Source organism: Sturnira hondurensis, unplaced genomic scaffold (genome assembly GCF_014824575.4).
Source record: "Sturnira hondurensis isolate 20B ecotype Veracruz unplaced genomic scaffold, ASM1482457v3 Scaffold0014854, whole genome shotgun sequence".
Classification (NCBI taxonomy): domain Eukaryota; kingdom Metazoa; phylum Chordata; class Mammalia; order Chiroptera; family Phyllostomidae; genus Sturnira; species Sturnira hondurensis.
Window position 1 is genome coordinate 3,236,937 of NW_028087485.1, and position 15,763 is coordinate 3,252,699.

Here is a 15,763-nt window from a genome sequence, read left to right on the forward strand (position 1 = left end):
GGCCTGAGAACCAAAGGGTCGCTGGTTCAATTCCCAGTCAGGGCACATGCCTGGGTTGCAGGCCAGGTCCCCAGTAGGGGCCACACAAGAGGCAACCACACATGGATGTTTCTCTGCCTCTCTTTCTCCCTCCCTTTCCCTCTATCTAAAAATTAGTAAATAACATCTTTAAAAAAAAGAAAGTGAAAAGATACATTTTTTAAAAAGTAGTGTAATAAAATCTTATCATAGGATCTTATTTCTTTTTTTCTTTTTTTAAAAAATATTTTATTTATCTATCTTTAGAGGGGAAGGGAAGGAGTAAAATATCAATGTATGGTTGCCTCTCATGTGTCCCCTGCTGGGAACTGGCCTGCCACCCAGGCATGTGCCCTGACTCGGACTCGAACCGCAATCGTGTGGTTCGCAGGCCCGCACTCAATCCACTGAGCTACACCAGCCAGGGCACGATCTTATTTCTTTAAGATAAGTTTCCAAAAGTGGAATTCCTTAGTCAAAGGTCCATATATTCTTAAGGCTTCTGGATGCGCATTGAAAAAACGACTATCGACATCTACCAGCAGTGTATGTCTGCTTGTTAAATTCTCAAGTGCCGAAACTTCATCAGTATTTTCTCCTGGTTTTGCTCATGCTCACCTGTAAGCATTTAGGAATACAAAAGAAAAATACTTATGCTTATCATGATTAATGTTAATTTGTGTTAATCTTTGAGTCACCTGGCCTCAGAGATTTCTCAGAGAAAGTCAGTCTGTAAACACAAAGAATCTCAGTTATCCAGAGTGGGAGTTCAGATTTTAAGATGATTACATACTGGTAGGGGAGAGGGCACACAGCATGTATAATAAAATGTTGTTCGCAGAATCCTGGTTTGGGGATCATGACTTAGGTGATGACACACCCATTTTGGGTAGTGCTCCTTGACTGGATTCCTCCTAAATGTGAGGCACTGTTCTAGGTGATTATACAATTTCACAATATCTTTCCAACACCCTTCTGAGAAGAATATGGATAAACTCATTCTGAAGTTGAGAAAACTAAGGCACAGGTTTGAACTGACTTGCCCAAGGCCACATATACCTGGCAAGCATGTGAACACACACAAACAAAAAATCTATAGAATTCTGTCTGCAATTAGATCAAGGATATCTTTAGGCTCAGATGACTTTGCAAATCGATGCCAAGCTGTCCTAGTAGAAGAGCTAGAGAATCTGAAGCTCAGTGAAGAAGAAGTTATACTGAATTTGTTTTGGAGAAAAGCAACTCCTCCAATGCACACGGTTTGCAATGGCCCCTTGAGATGGGCCAGAATGAGGGCTCAGTAATCCCAGTCTGGGAGCTGCTGAAGGAGGGTGGGTAGAGGAGGGTGATCACCAGCAATTCTTTTCCTCCTCCCACTTCGGACTGTGTCGGAGCTTCTCAAATGCCAGTGCACGTAGGCATCTATGAGTCTGTCAATTGCAGATTCTCAGAGTAAACCGAAGACTGCTTCCAAGGGTCTGGAGTGGGGCCCCGGAGTCCGTACTTTTACTCATTGGGAGAGACCGATGTAGGTGGTTCTGATATCAAGCTCTGGGAGTTAGTGATCTTCCATTAGAAGCCTCTCCCCGATGTTCTTGTCCAGGGTGCGGGACATAGATTATGCTATTTGTGAGTAAACACTCTCACAGTCATTAACATGCTTATTCTAGAAAAAATTATAAGATTAATTCAGCAGGTGATCATTCTTATTATGAAATCAACATCATCGATCGTTATCATCACCATTACCTAGCACAGAGTAGTACTTTGTTCAGGGTCACAAAGTTTGTCAGTGGTGTCTCTGGATTGATTACCAGGGCCTTGCTGACTCCCCACTCTAACCTCTTTTCTGCAAGACTGCTGCATCTAGATGTGTTAGGACAGATTCTGAAAAGAAAAAGTTCCAGCTAATTAATGTCACTCAATAGAAACCAAGCTGTGGTCCTCAGGGGACTCTGCACTGTCATTTAACCTCCTGGCATGAGTGGGCAGGAGGCTGAGCCCCTCTGAGTTTTGCAGCGTGCCAGGTGTTAGACACTATCCACGGCTCCCAGCGCAGGTGCTGAGGCCCCGCTTCCACCTGGGCTCTGTTAGGGGGTTAAATGCCATGATGCCCACCCCAAACTAGTTCTGACACTCTTTGCCAGTGTGCTTGTGGCTTGGCTTGAGGCTACTGAACTCACTGTGGGCTTCCAGGCTTCCTGGAATATCTCCCATTCATTCAGTGTGCAAAGGCTGGGTGCGGGTCTCCAGATTGCCATGGACAAGATCAACTCAGAATCAGCGGACCTTGGAAGTTTGAGCTGGGAGTTCACTTACACCAACTCAACCTGCAGTGCCAAGGAGGCCCTTGCTATCTTCACCAGCCAGGTCCAGAGAGAACAGATTTCTTCCCTGTTTGGACCAGCACGCCCAGAAACAGCAGAGGTGTACAACCTTCTACAGACTGTCTGAGCTTCCATCAGAAGGGGTGGAAGGGGATGGTAAAAGTAAGTGGGAAAGAAGGGAGCATGGTAGAATCTAATAAGCTAGGGCAAAAAAATGAGAGAAAGCAATGACTTGTATCTTTTTAGTCAATGGGATTAGATTTGTAGAAGGCCTTGGGTATCTCATGCTTAGTCTAAAATAGGCTAAGCCTATTGATGCAAAGCCAGAATAGAAGGGAGCACCCCAATTTCTCACTCACTGCACAGTGACCACTGGTGGGGGCTGTAGAATTAAGTTCCTGTCTGAATTGGAATTTTGCTCTCCCCTGGAATTTCTCATTAGACACACTTCTTGCTGTCCATGGCCTATGCATTCTTCCACGTCAAGCTCGAATGCCATAGAGCTTTTCTTCACCCTTCCATCCTCACTTCTATATCCCTAATTCCCAAACCAGAAGTGATTTCTTACTTTTCTATATTCCTACAAATCTATTGTCTATAAATAGTGAAGGGTATATTTAACTGTATAAATACTTTCATGTGTCTTAGCTCCTGTAATAGATCATAAACTCCTTTAAGAGCAGGGTCTCCAAAGTTTCTTATAAATAGTAGGACTATAATGAGAAAGGAATAAGGAGTGAATTAAGTAAGACACACAAAGAGAGTGAATAGTAGCTCTGAGTGTGGGCTCTGACTTCATTTTGCCTGTATTCCAATACTGCTCCACTATTTGCTAGCTTTGTAACTTACACCTTCGTGCCCCCATGATTTCATCTACAAAATGGGGCAGTGACAATGGCAACCTCACAGAAATGTGGTAAAAATTGAGATGATATACACAAGCTCTTGGCAAAGTGCTTGGCACACAGCAAGCTCTCACCGAATGCTCGCTGTTGTTATTCTTGTCCTGAGGTCTTGCATCCTCATGTTGGATATAAGACATTATCATCAATTTTCCTAAAGACAGGCTCCAGCATGACCTACTGAGTCATACACTGAATTAAAAATTCATGCAGATTCCTTACAATGGGGTTTGAGTGTAGCATAAACTCAATTATGAAATGACATCCTTTTGGTTACTTTCAAGGTTATTGGCTTGCTGGTCTCTGAGCAGAATATCCCCAACTTTGACTTTGCTGGACAAACAGCAAAACTGGAGAATGACTTCTTATATCACACATGTGAGACTTGTGCCACCCATGCGTGAGATCGGTGATGTGCTCTAGAAAAGTCTCCAGTCCCTGGGCTGGAAACGCACCGGGATGTTTGGGGGTCCCTCTGGTACTTCCTCCTGGAATAGAGTGGATGAGTGTGGAGGATTGTAGAGAACGAACTGGAATCCCATTTCACCATCACTGCCCAGGTCAAATACACCAACAATGATCCAGCCCTCCTGCAAGAGAATCTTAGGACCGTGTCAGCCACTGCCAGGGGTAAGTGGGAAAGGATCTTCTGTTGCTTATGTTTAGAGAGACAAATAGGAAAAGCAGATGGGAATTCTTCATTTTGCTATGGGCGTATAAAGCAGATGGAAATTCGCAGCTCAGAGGATGCAAAAATTAGTGATATATAAAAAGTTTTTCTTTTTGGTTGATATCACCACCACCATCAACACATATTTTTAATCTGAAGTGAGATCCCATGTATTATAGTGTTATGATTCATTGAATACACTCTGAAAGCATCTTCCAGGTGCACTGAGTCCTGAGCTTGGGCTGTAGTTCAGAGCATGGGCTCTGGAGACAGATAGCCCAGGTGTCAAACCAGCCTCGAATACTTGTTAGCTGTGTACTCCTGGGCAAACACCTTGACCTCTCTGTGCCTCAGATACCTTATCTGGAAAATGCAGGTAATCATCTGCCTACCTCACAGAAACATGAAGATTGCGTGAGGTCCTGCCTATAAAGTCTCAGTACTGTGTCTAGACGTAGTAATTGGTCAATATATGGTAGTGGTTAGTTTTGTTTTGGTGCTTATAAGGCTTTGTTTTCTAGCCTGGATTAGTAACTGACTCACTTCTGTTGTTCAATAAACTAAGCCTTTCTGGCCTTGACACTTTGAGACTCTGATCCTTGGCCTGGAGTGTAACCTGCAACCTGATTGTGCCCTATAATTCACTGGTACAGTGCCTGTCTGTCTCAGTTCCTGGAGAGCTGGGCCCTCTGTCTTGCTCATTGCTGTGCCCTGTGCTTAATCAGCACAGGGCTTGGCACATGGATGGAGCTCAGATAAATAGATTATAATTTAACTCATTTAAAGAATGTCCCTGTTTCACTTGTGTGTCCTCAAAATGCACACTGAGGCATTTGAATGGAAGAAAAGCACTATTGCCCACGCTTCCCCCTCCCCCCATCCCAACTCAAAAAAGTATGAATGCTCCTGGCTCTAGGTCCTCCTTTAATTCTTCCTGTGCGGCTGATGATTAATAAGCCAGATCTGTTGTTCTGAGCCAATGAAACAGAGAAACCAGAACACGGAGGTGGTCTCAGCCTTTTCTGACTGGATTTGGGGAGAGAGCTGCCGTGAGGACTTGAGTTCTGCAGAGCCGATCTGCTAGTCCATACACTGCTGCTGGTACCCCCTGGGAATAGTTTCGGCATTTCCCTTTCCTAAAGCAGCCTCGGGGAAAGAAAACATTCATGTCTCATTTGGGGCAGTTTCAGGCAGGGCTTTAAAAAGCACATGCGTGTGTGCTTGCCTGGCTGTTTGGTTTTGTTTTTTTCTTTGTCTTATAGTAGCCACCCTAATCTGCAGCTCAGAGGAAGCCAGCGTTATTCTGATGGCTGTGGACAACCTGGGACTCCATGCGGGAGGTTGGTGTTCATTGTTCTGCAGCAGCGGCAGGTGAGTGTCCGTGGCCCCCCACGTGGCTCCTGCAGCAGGAGCTAAGAAGTGTGGGGCAGTTGCTAAGCACCAGATGAAGTGGCTCACTAAAGACTCGACACAGCCCTAAGTGTCGTCCTCTTAAGGAGGCTGGGACTGAGCTGGAAGAATGTGCCCAGAGTCCTTTTGTCCAGTGAGTGAGCGGTGGAGGCAGGCCTTGAACCCTGATGCTGACTCTTGGTAGTCTGTCAGCAAACACCAGTGAGGGGGAACTGTTGCTCTCAACACGTACCTGAGACCTCCCCAAAGGACATTCAAACACACGTGGCACTTCGTCCCTGTGTCTCTGTTGGAGTCCTGACAAAGGCCTGGAGAGATCAACGTACTGGTCCGATGAGGCCATTCTTGGGTGATTGGGTTCTTTTGGTCATGATTGAAATGGTCAAACGCACCGTGTGCCTACCATGAGGAATGAGTTACACATTTCATCGGCACCACTGCACTTAATATTCCATGAGCCTCATAGGGTAGATCTTATCAGCAGTCCAATTTATAGAGAGGAAAATTGAGGTTTAGATGCATAAGGTGACTTCTCCCAGATCTCAGGGCTCCTGAGGGCATATCTGGTCTTCCAAACCATGTCTTTTGGACTCTGGGACAGAGCCTTTGCTCCAACAGCTCTGGCTTATGGATTAGTTACTGGGTGCCAGGCCCCACCATGAGTGCTTGATATGCTAAAACTCATGTCAGCTCATACCGCCCTGTGGGAGATATTTTTATTTTCCCTGTCTTACAGATGAGGAAACTGGGGCTCTGAGAGAGAAAATAACTTGCCCAAGGTCACATGACTTGCTGGAGGGAGAGCTGGTATTCGAGCCCCAGGAGCACTGCTCTCAGAGTGTGTACATTTAAACACCGCTTACACTAGAAGGTTTCTGGGGAAAGCCACTTACATTTAGATGTGGAAACACCGAGTAAGTTTTCCAGCAGTTTTATCTTTCTAAAATGAGCTTGTTTAAAATGATTCTAAGAAGCTGAAATGAGGCAAAAAAGAATAAAGGATGTATAACAATATTCCATATTTATTTTATCTTTTTTATTTTATCTTTCAATTACAGTTGACATTTAATAATATTTTATACTAGTTCAACTGAACAGCATGAAAGTTAGACAATTATATTATTCATGAATTGATCCCCCTGGCAATTCTAGGACCCACTCAGCACCATACCACACCAGTTATTACAACATTATTGGCTATATTCTCTATGCTGTACTTTACATCCTTATGACTATTTTGTAACTACCAATTTGTACTTAATCCTTCACTTTTCTCACCCAGCCCTCCAACACTCCTCCCCTCTGACAACCGTCAGTCTGTTTTCTGTAACTACGAGTCCGTTTATGTTTCATTTATTTATTTTGTTCTGTAGACTCCACGGGGAAATGAAATCATATGGTATTTGTCTATCTCTATATGACTTATTTCACTTAGCAAAATACCCTCTAGGTCCATCCATGTTCTCCACAATGGGAAGATTTCATTCTTTCTGATGGCAGAGTAGGAGTCTCTTGTCTGTATGTACCACAGCTTTTTAATCTATTCTCTATCGACGGGCACCTGGGTTGCTTTCATATCTTGACTATTGTAAATAATGCTGCACTGGACATAGGGGCACACATATCTTTTCAAATTAGTGTTTTGGGGTTCTTCAGATAGCTACCCAGAAGTGGAATGACTGAGTCATAAGGTAGCTCTATTTTTAATTTTTTGAGAAACCTCCACACTGTTTTCCACAGTGGTGACATCAATTTGCATTCCCATCAACAGTGCATGGAGGTTCCCTTTTCTCCATATCCTCACCAGCACTTGTCCTTCGGCATTTATTGATGACAGCCATTCTGACATTAGTGAGGTGATATCTCACTGTGGATACTTTCTCTTGTCTGATAGCGGTGGACAGGACTTCCAGTACTCTGTTGAGTAAGTGGTGAAAGTGGACATCCCTGTCTTGTTCCTGCTCTTAAGAGAACCCCTTAGGGTTTTCACCCATTGAGTATGATGCTGGCAGTGGGTCCGTCATGTATGGCCTGTATTGTATTGAGGTGTATTCCCTCTATTCCTGCTTTGCTGAGAGTTTTTTTAATAAACTGGCGGTGAATTCTGTCAAGTGTTTTTTTCTGCATTTATTGATATGATCATGTGATTTTTAACCTTCATGCGGACGTAGCATATTAATTGATTTGCAAATACTGGACCCCCTTTGCGTCTTAGGAATAAATCCCACTTAAAAATGGTATGGGATCGTTTTCATGTATTTCTGAATGTGGTTTGCTAATATTTTGTTGAGGATTTTTACATCTATGTTTATCCAAGTTATCAGCCTATAATTTCCTTTTGTTGGCTACATCTTTAGTCTGGGTTTTGAATCAGGATAGTAGTGAGCTCATAGAGTGGGCTGGGGAGACTTTCCTCCTATTACATCTTTTGGAATAGTTTGAGAAGGATAGGTTTCAATTCTATTAAGTGTTTGGTAAAATTTACCCGTGAAGTTACCTGGTCCAGGACTTTTGTTTGTTGTGAGTTTTTTGATTACTGCTTCGATTTCATTTGGTAGCGATGAGTCTGTTCAAGTTTTCCATTTCTTCCTGATTCAATCTTGGAAGATGGTATATTTCTAGGAATTTATCCATTTCTTCCAGATTGTTCAATTTGTTGACATGTAATTTTCGTATTATTTTCTTACACTCTTTTGTGTTTCTGTGGTGTCAGTTATCACTTTTCTTTCATTACTGATTTTATTTACTTGGGTCTCTTACGTGTTCTTAATAGGTCAGATTAAAGGTTTATTAATTTTGTTTATCTTTTCAAAGAATTATGTCATTGAATTCATGTGGTTCTTAAAAAGAATAGTATAAATCCATTCTATAAAGTATCCCCAATATAGGCTTAAGTGGAAAAAATTAAGTGCAGAACAGTATTATAGTATGATACTATTTATATAAAATGTACACACATACACCTCTGTACATGCTTCTGTACATGTGTGTATATATATTTACACACACACACATATAAACACGCACTGATTACTGTATGTAATCATTACTTTCATAATAGTAGTAATATAACCAATAATGAAAATAGCAAACAAGTTAAGCCACAAGCAGACAATCTGGAATCAACAATCCTTAATTTTTTAAGTTCAATCTGGAATCAATAGTTCTTAATTTTTCAAGTTTTTATCACCCATTTTTCAAAGATAAGCTTTCCATATCTTATCTGCTTCCTCTCATCTGTCTTTCTTCATCCCTCCTTTCCTCCCTTCCTTCCCTCCCTCCCTCCCTCCCTCCCTTTTAAAAAAGATTTTATTTATTTATTTAGGGAGAGGGGAAGGGAGGGAGAAAGAGAGGGAGAGAAGCATCAGTATGTGGTTGTCTCTCACGTGGCATACACTGGGGACCTGGCCTGCAACCCGGGCATGTGCCCCGACTGGAAATTGAACTAGTGACCCTTTGGTTCACAGCCTGAGCTCCATACACTGAGCTACACCAGCCAGGGCCTTCCTTCCTTCTTTATTAGATTCGTTCTCACTGCTGTGATGCCAGCTATAAAATGTGTACCTTGCAAGGCAGCCTTCCAGAGTCATTGTTTTTGAGGATTCAAATGCAGAGATTTAAATTTGACCTTGGCTGGATGCATTTCTGTTGCCCAGAGTATTTTCTACAGAATGACCACACTGATTTCATTATATTTCAGGACAGTTTCTGGAAGGAGGTGCTAACAAATCAGAAGGGGACACACTTCCCCACCATCTATGAGCCTGTTCTTCTCGTTGCCCTCACCTCCTACGGAAAAGGTCCTAGAGATGAAGGCTTCCGACAAGAAGTTCACCGAAGGCCGAGGGGCCGCCCTACCACAGCTCTGTGTCCACAGAGGAGCAGGTCTGAGACAGGGTCCCACTGCACAGGTCCCTGCTCACGCTTCTTTGAGGATGTTTGTGTTCAGCTTTACTATTCTCCCTCTTATTTCTCCCCTTCTTTCCCGCCCCCCAACACATACACGCATGTGCACACAGCTAAGAATAAACACTGATCTGTCTTGTGAAATCTGCACCCCAGGACCATACAGGAGGACAGAGGTTACTAGGTGAGAGGCCAGGTGCCTTTGGAGTTGGTTACCTGGGCTCCCATCCTAGTCCTGACATTTACTGCCTTTGGGATCTCTCGGTGAATTGCTTAACCTCCCTACCCATCAGTCTCTTCACCTGAAAAACGGGACTGGTGGTGACCTCTGCCTTCAGCCTGTGGTTTCGAGTGTGTAAGAACACGGCCGGTGGAAATAGTAGAACAGACACCGGTGGTCCCGAGACCTTCCCTTCCCAGTCGAAGGCCAGGACTGAGGACCAGAATGCAGCAGAAGAAATGTGGAGCTAGAACAGGCTGAGACAAGCAGATGGTCTGGAACCGGGAGAAGGCAGGAGAGAGAGGATCAGACAGTGGTAGTTCCCGTGTGTCGGGGATGATGGGCCAAATGTGTGATACCCACATAGCAATTTCTCATACAGAGACTGTGGGCCAGAGCTGAAGCTATTTACAGTGACAGGCCACTGACAAGAGGAGTTCCATTAGGAACAGGGCAGCCAAATGTGGATCCCAGCACGCAAGGAAAGATGACCGGTCAATGAATACCTGGGGAGCTATCTACTCAGTGTCTGTCCCAGTTCCTATGGGGACAACAGCGCCTAGCACTTAGTGGACACTTGTATGTTTGGTGGCTAAATGAACAGATGAGAACATGTATTGAACACCTACTATGTGCCAGGTAGCGAAATAGGTAATACACCTATCCTCCCTCATTTAACTGTCCTTATACTTACCAGGACAGTGACTTTATCCCCATTTTATAAATAAGAGAGCTGAGATACAGACAGGTTGTGGGACTTTCCCTAAATCTTACAGCAAGTAAGTAGAAAGGCCAGCCTGGCTCCAAAATCTGCCCACTTTCAATTAGACCCTCCCCCCCTGCCCCCCGCCAACCTATGGCCTAGAGAGCTATTTCTGACCCAAAGGATCTCGTGATCTAATTGAAAAAAAAAAACAGCCTATAGAGGAAAAGTGAAGATAGTGATACCCAGGTTGAAGAGCCCAGGCCCGGGCACACAGCGGGCCCCCTCGTGGGGGAAGGGGTGGAGCGCACGTGTTACAGTGCTGCGAGGATGGAGAGAGATTCCTCCCAAATGAGCCACGGGCTGTGAGTCAGGAGGCCGTGGCCCTTTTTAAATCCTGCATTTGCTTCCCTCCTTGAAGGTGAGCCCTCACTCTGCCTATCTTCACGACTCAGCCCTGCTCTATGCTCAGACGGTGAGGTTCATGATGAAGGCCCGAAGAGATTTCCAGGATGGGTGGCAGCTGGTCAGCACTCTGAAAGGTTTTAATCGGACCATGTTGCAGGGTAAGTGGGATGATTGCGGGAGCGCTATCAGAACTCGGGCCTGCCACTCCAGTCAGGGGGCTCTAAGGGGCGGAGCCTGTGGCTTAAGGCCTCTCTTAGGGCCTGCCCCACACTGAGTTACAGAATCCCTCTTTCCTGTGGAGATTCCAGTTTCCAGGAAGGTGTGGCTGAGGTTACGGCTCCCAGCGGCCACAGTCCATTCTTCGGCTCTGTCCAAAAGGCTGCCTGGCCCCAGTGACATGGCCTCTGGGGCTTCTTATCCTCTCTCCCCCAGGGTCTTTCCCATAGTTCCTTTCAAACTGGTCCAGGAAGAATACAGCCTCAAAGGGGTCACTTCCATGATCCTCTCCTTCCTGTTGGGATACTGGGCCTCATTCATGATTCTCAACCTCTACAGAGGCGGCTGATCCCCTTTGACTTTCCTTGACAGGGTGAGGATGGGCTTGGCTGTGAACGGTTCTGAAATGACCCTGGGAGCTGACCAGCTGCTGTCATCTTTCTGTGCTCCCGTTTCCCATTTGTAAGACAGAGATAATACTTCCTGCCCCATGTAGTAATAATAGCCAGCATTTACTGAGGGTCTGTTTACCTTATAGCAAGCTGAGTGCCAAGAGCTTCTGCATGCTATCCCACTTAATCCTCACACAACCCATGAGGCCATAGTACTATCACCATCTTATTATAATCCACAGGTGAGTGAACCCAAGGTGGAAAGGTTATGTACTTGTCCAAGGTCACAAATTACTACATGGTGGAGCTGGAATTCGGAATAAGGCCTGCTTTCCTCCAGGGCAGGCCTGGAGAATAATTGAAATATATCAAGGCCTTAGCACCTAGTATGTGCTCATTAAATGATGGCTCTGTATCTTTGGCTTATTATTCACTTAATAAATTACTACCTAAACTTTGTCATAAAATTGAAAGAGGAAAACCAAGGCCAACTCTTTGGGATTTTTATAGATTCAGTTCACCTTTACCCTAACAACACCTTTTCCAAGTGGAAGTTTTAACTGCTTTCCTCCCTTCTTTTCTTCTGGACCCTGAAGCATTTAACAAAAAAAAAAAAAAAAAAGGAAGAAGAAGAAGAAGAAAAGGGAGGTGAGGGAAGTCTGTCTTCTTGTTCTTGGTTTAATCTCCTCTGCCAGACCATTTATTTCCTCTTTCTTACCCTTTTAGAAATTCCCAATTAAGGGCATGTTTGAAGGGCAGCGAGTCCCTTTTAAGGAGTATCTTACTTTGGGGCTCTGGAGGTCCCTATACCCCTTCCAAATTGGCTTCTGCTTCCTTTTGGGCTGCAGGGCTGGCCATTGACATAATCGGGGTATTTGTCTCTGTTTCTAGTGTCCATTTCTGCCACGGTGTCCAGGACCACAGCCACAGAACTAGCCAGCGCCGAAGGCCTTTACCCCAATAGAGAAAAGATCCGAGTTTAAGAAGGCCAAATTAGGAAACGGAGGGTGCAAACCCTCTTCGCACGGTGATCAAACGACACAAGAGCAGCGCCCCTGGTGGTTGCCTTGGCTCTAGCCCCTTGCCTGTGCAAATCTTGGAGGGAGCTGGGCTCCACCTCCACATTAAGTGCTCCAGTGCGCATGTGCACAGCACAGGACTGTGGGGTTGGGAGGGACACAGCGCTTGGAGTCCCGTAGGCCTGCCTCTTCACATCTCTGTAGACTAGGGGTCTTGCTTCCAGTCCTTGTTTGTTAGGAGTTGATGATGGCGCCGCCTCTTCACGGTCTACTGGGACTAGGTGTGTGAATTCGCTACCACCCAGCAGTGCCCGGCGCATAATTGGTGCTCAGAAGACAGCCATTTTGTGTCCTGTCCCCAGGGCAAATAACTCACAGAAGCCCTGTGTCAGGCACAGTTTCTAGTTTGGGGTGTGAAAGAGCTGTACTTTGCATCTAGGATCTGGGATGTGTGTTTTGTGCATGGGGTTGACCACACCCTAAGTGTGGGGACCAGGGGACCAGGGGTGTGCTCCATGTGGATGCCTGAGCCCAAACCAAACAAGGAGGAAAGGGGAGAGCAAAGCCTGCAAACGTGAGCCCGGGGTCTGGGGGTGGGATGAGGAAGACTGTAGCACCTGGAGGAGGCAGCTGTCCCCGATCCGGCCTTCATTTCATTCGGCTTCTTTTCATCACATTTGATTGTTCTAAGGAAGCATAAATCTTGGGTTTTAGTTGGAAACTTCTTTTTAAAGCTGGACGGACCTCCCTAGCATAAGCCTCACGTCTGCCTCCCCAAAGTGGCTGCTGGGGAGGGGCTTCTGTTGGTGCGAGTTCGAGTCTCGAATCATCCTCTGTCCTTACCATGTGTATAATCGCTCTCTCCAGGAATCACTGGCCCAATGTTTGTGGACTCCCAGGGAGAAAGGCGTATGGATTACTCCGTCTAGGCCCTACGGAAATCCAGAAACGGGTCACTCTTTCTCCCTGTTCTTCACTATGGTAGCTCTCAGAAAGTAATCAGGTACTGTTGGGACATTTCTTCGCATTTAGGTCATGCTACAGGAAGAGATCTGGGAGGAGAGGGAGGGCCGGGGGCTTGCTGGAAGAGCAGTTTGGGATCCACCTCCTAGAATCCATCCACGTTTTTCTGGTGCTCTCTGAACTCAGAAGGATTGGCTTTGGGCAAGGTGATCTTGCCCATGATTGTGGGACTGGCTGAGTCACGTTAGAACACAAACGTGTTCCAGTTTAAAACACAAAACCTACTAACTGCACTTCCTCTGAGGCTCCAGCAGGGAAAACCACACCCAGAGAGGCTCAGGCTTTTGGGGTGGGAGGGGCGTGGGGCAGGGGCGGGAACGACAAGCGCCACCTAGAGGTTGGGAGCACAGTCAGGGAAACAGACTCCTCCGGTCTTCCTGACCCCCAAGCGGCCCTATTCTCACTGGGACCTGGGTTGTTGTCTGGGTTTCCAGCATTCAGGAAGCCCTGGAAAAAGTCTCTGTGTTTGTTCTCAGCCATAAATCAATGAGAAAACTAAAAGGACACCTAAAGCTTAATTCAATTGCTATTTGTCTCCACCCCCAATCCAGATTTGATTTAACAATTTTCCTCTTCTGCTCTCAAGGAATTTTAATGTATCAGATTGGATTAGCCCGGGAAATAAAATAACCGTGGCAGACTAGGTCCTCGGGATTGTCGAAACAGGCGTTCTCCAAGCGGGGGGCGATGTTTTGGCCCGTGAAATGTCGAGGTGCGCAGTAACAAGGTTTGTCTGCATCGAACATGGGAGCAAGTCCCAGCGACACTGGAGAACTGGCACAGCGTCCTTGAAATCAGAAGTGACATGGTTTAAATCAAAAGATTGAATCAGCTATTCTGCCCTGCCAAAGGATATTGCTTTTCCATGAATTAAATTACCCGAAGGGTGGGCTTGAAGAGTCTAGGCGAGGTGGGGAAATTGGATGGGTCAGCAGTCATTTGAATTAAGAGACCAAGGCCTACTTTTTGCAAATGACACGTGTGTTTCATTTGCCCTTGCTATATCTGAGACAGCGACAAGTCGACTAAATCAAGTGGGCACTGACTTTTAATTGTCGGGGTTTTTTGTTTTGTTTTAAGACCCGTGAGGAATCTCTCCACTATTACTTGGCCCCACGGCTCTCTTTCTGTGGGTAGACATGGCTGTGGATTTGACAATGAGCTCTGTGAAAGTGAGCTCTCTTTTACAGGTCAATGTGGGCACCTGGAGCAGATAGCAGGCGAGGATCCTCCATGGCAGGGCGTCTCGGTAGCAACAGCACTATTGACAATTTGGGTGGCATAGTCTTTGTTTGGGGGAGGGGTGGGGGTGGACTGTCTTGTGCCTTGTAGGCTGTTTAACAGCATCCCTGTCTCCTCCCCTTAGATTCCAGGGATACACTCTAGTTGTAACCACCCAAAATATCTCCAAATGTTCCCAATATCCCCTAGGAGGCCTCCCCTGCCTGCCTGCCTCCCCTGTCAAGAACCTCTGCCCTAGGGTACCCCAGCTCCTGAGATTTGAAGCTCAGGAACTTCATTTCTAAGCAGGTAGTTCCCAGCGGTTAAGGGCACAGCCATGGAATTGGATGGATCATACCTGAGAGACAGCGCTAAGGAGAGCACATAGTACCTGTTTAATAAAACATGGTGGTGGTGTTAGAAGTCATCACTGTTATTTCTCTACAATGAAAGTTTCTCTCCAGAGGGGGAAGTGAGTGCAGTTGCCATGGGACCCAGAGGCAGGTCGGAAAGGCATTCCTGGAAGCCACAAGACTGAGGGGACTCAGTGCGTCCTTGGCCCCTAGTCTGGGTGGCCTCTGAGGTCCTTGCTTGGCAGGGCCAGGCTGGGGCAGGGATGTTTCCCCTTCTGCTCGCAGGCAGGCCTGAGGAATAATATGTCTGTACCCTCCAGGTGTGACTCCTGTGATCCTCAGGATGACCTTCCTGATTAGTGTCTGGGGAACTGCCATCATAGGTCTGATTTTAAGGATGTGGAAGGAAACACTGCAGAGGCCAAATAGAGACATTTGGTGGTAGATCAGTTATGATGGCATTATCATTCTACCCCAGGACAAGGTAAGGCCACACCCGGCCCCACTGTCCACTTTCCTGCTAACTGCTGGTGATTTGTGGAAGGGACCTCATCCAGGAGCTTAGTCGAGCAGAGGCTGACTCATTTATACAGTGAGCACTGAACAGAGAGTCCCGAGCCGTGAGTTCCAGTTGTAGGCCTACCACTTGCTAAATATCTCTGGGAGCCTCAGGTCTGGGCCTCCATTTCTGAATTCTTAGAATGATCTGGTGGTCCCTAAAGTTCCCTTCGGCTCCAATACCCTGTGGGTGTAAGCTCACGTCTGAAAGCTGGTTTTTGGAAAGCATCTGGTTATTTTCAAAACCACAGTAACTTCTTTAATCTCCTGATGACTAAGACAACAAGGTTCATCTGCTCGACACACACGTGTTGCACATTGACTATGACCAAACATAGCTCAAGGCATGGGGTGCACTGCAAATGAGATGCACCCCAAGGGAGGCACGTGCTCCGAGAGGTGTCTGCACACTGAGAT

At 45.9% G+C, this 15,763-nt stretch overlaps 1 pseudogene; it reads left to right on the forward strand.

Annotated features, from left to right (window-relative positions):
- Nucleotides 1-524: 524 nt before the first annotated feature.
- LOC118999381 (guanylate cyclase 2G-like) overlaps nucleotides 525-15,763 on the forward strand; it is a 41,346-nt pseudogene continuing 26,107 nt past the window's right edge.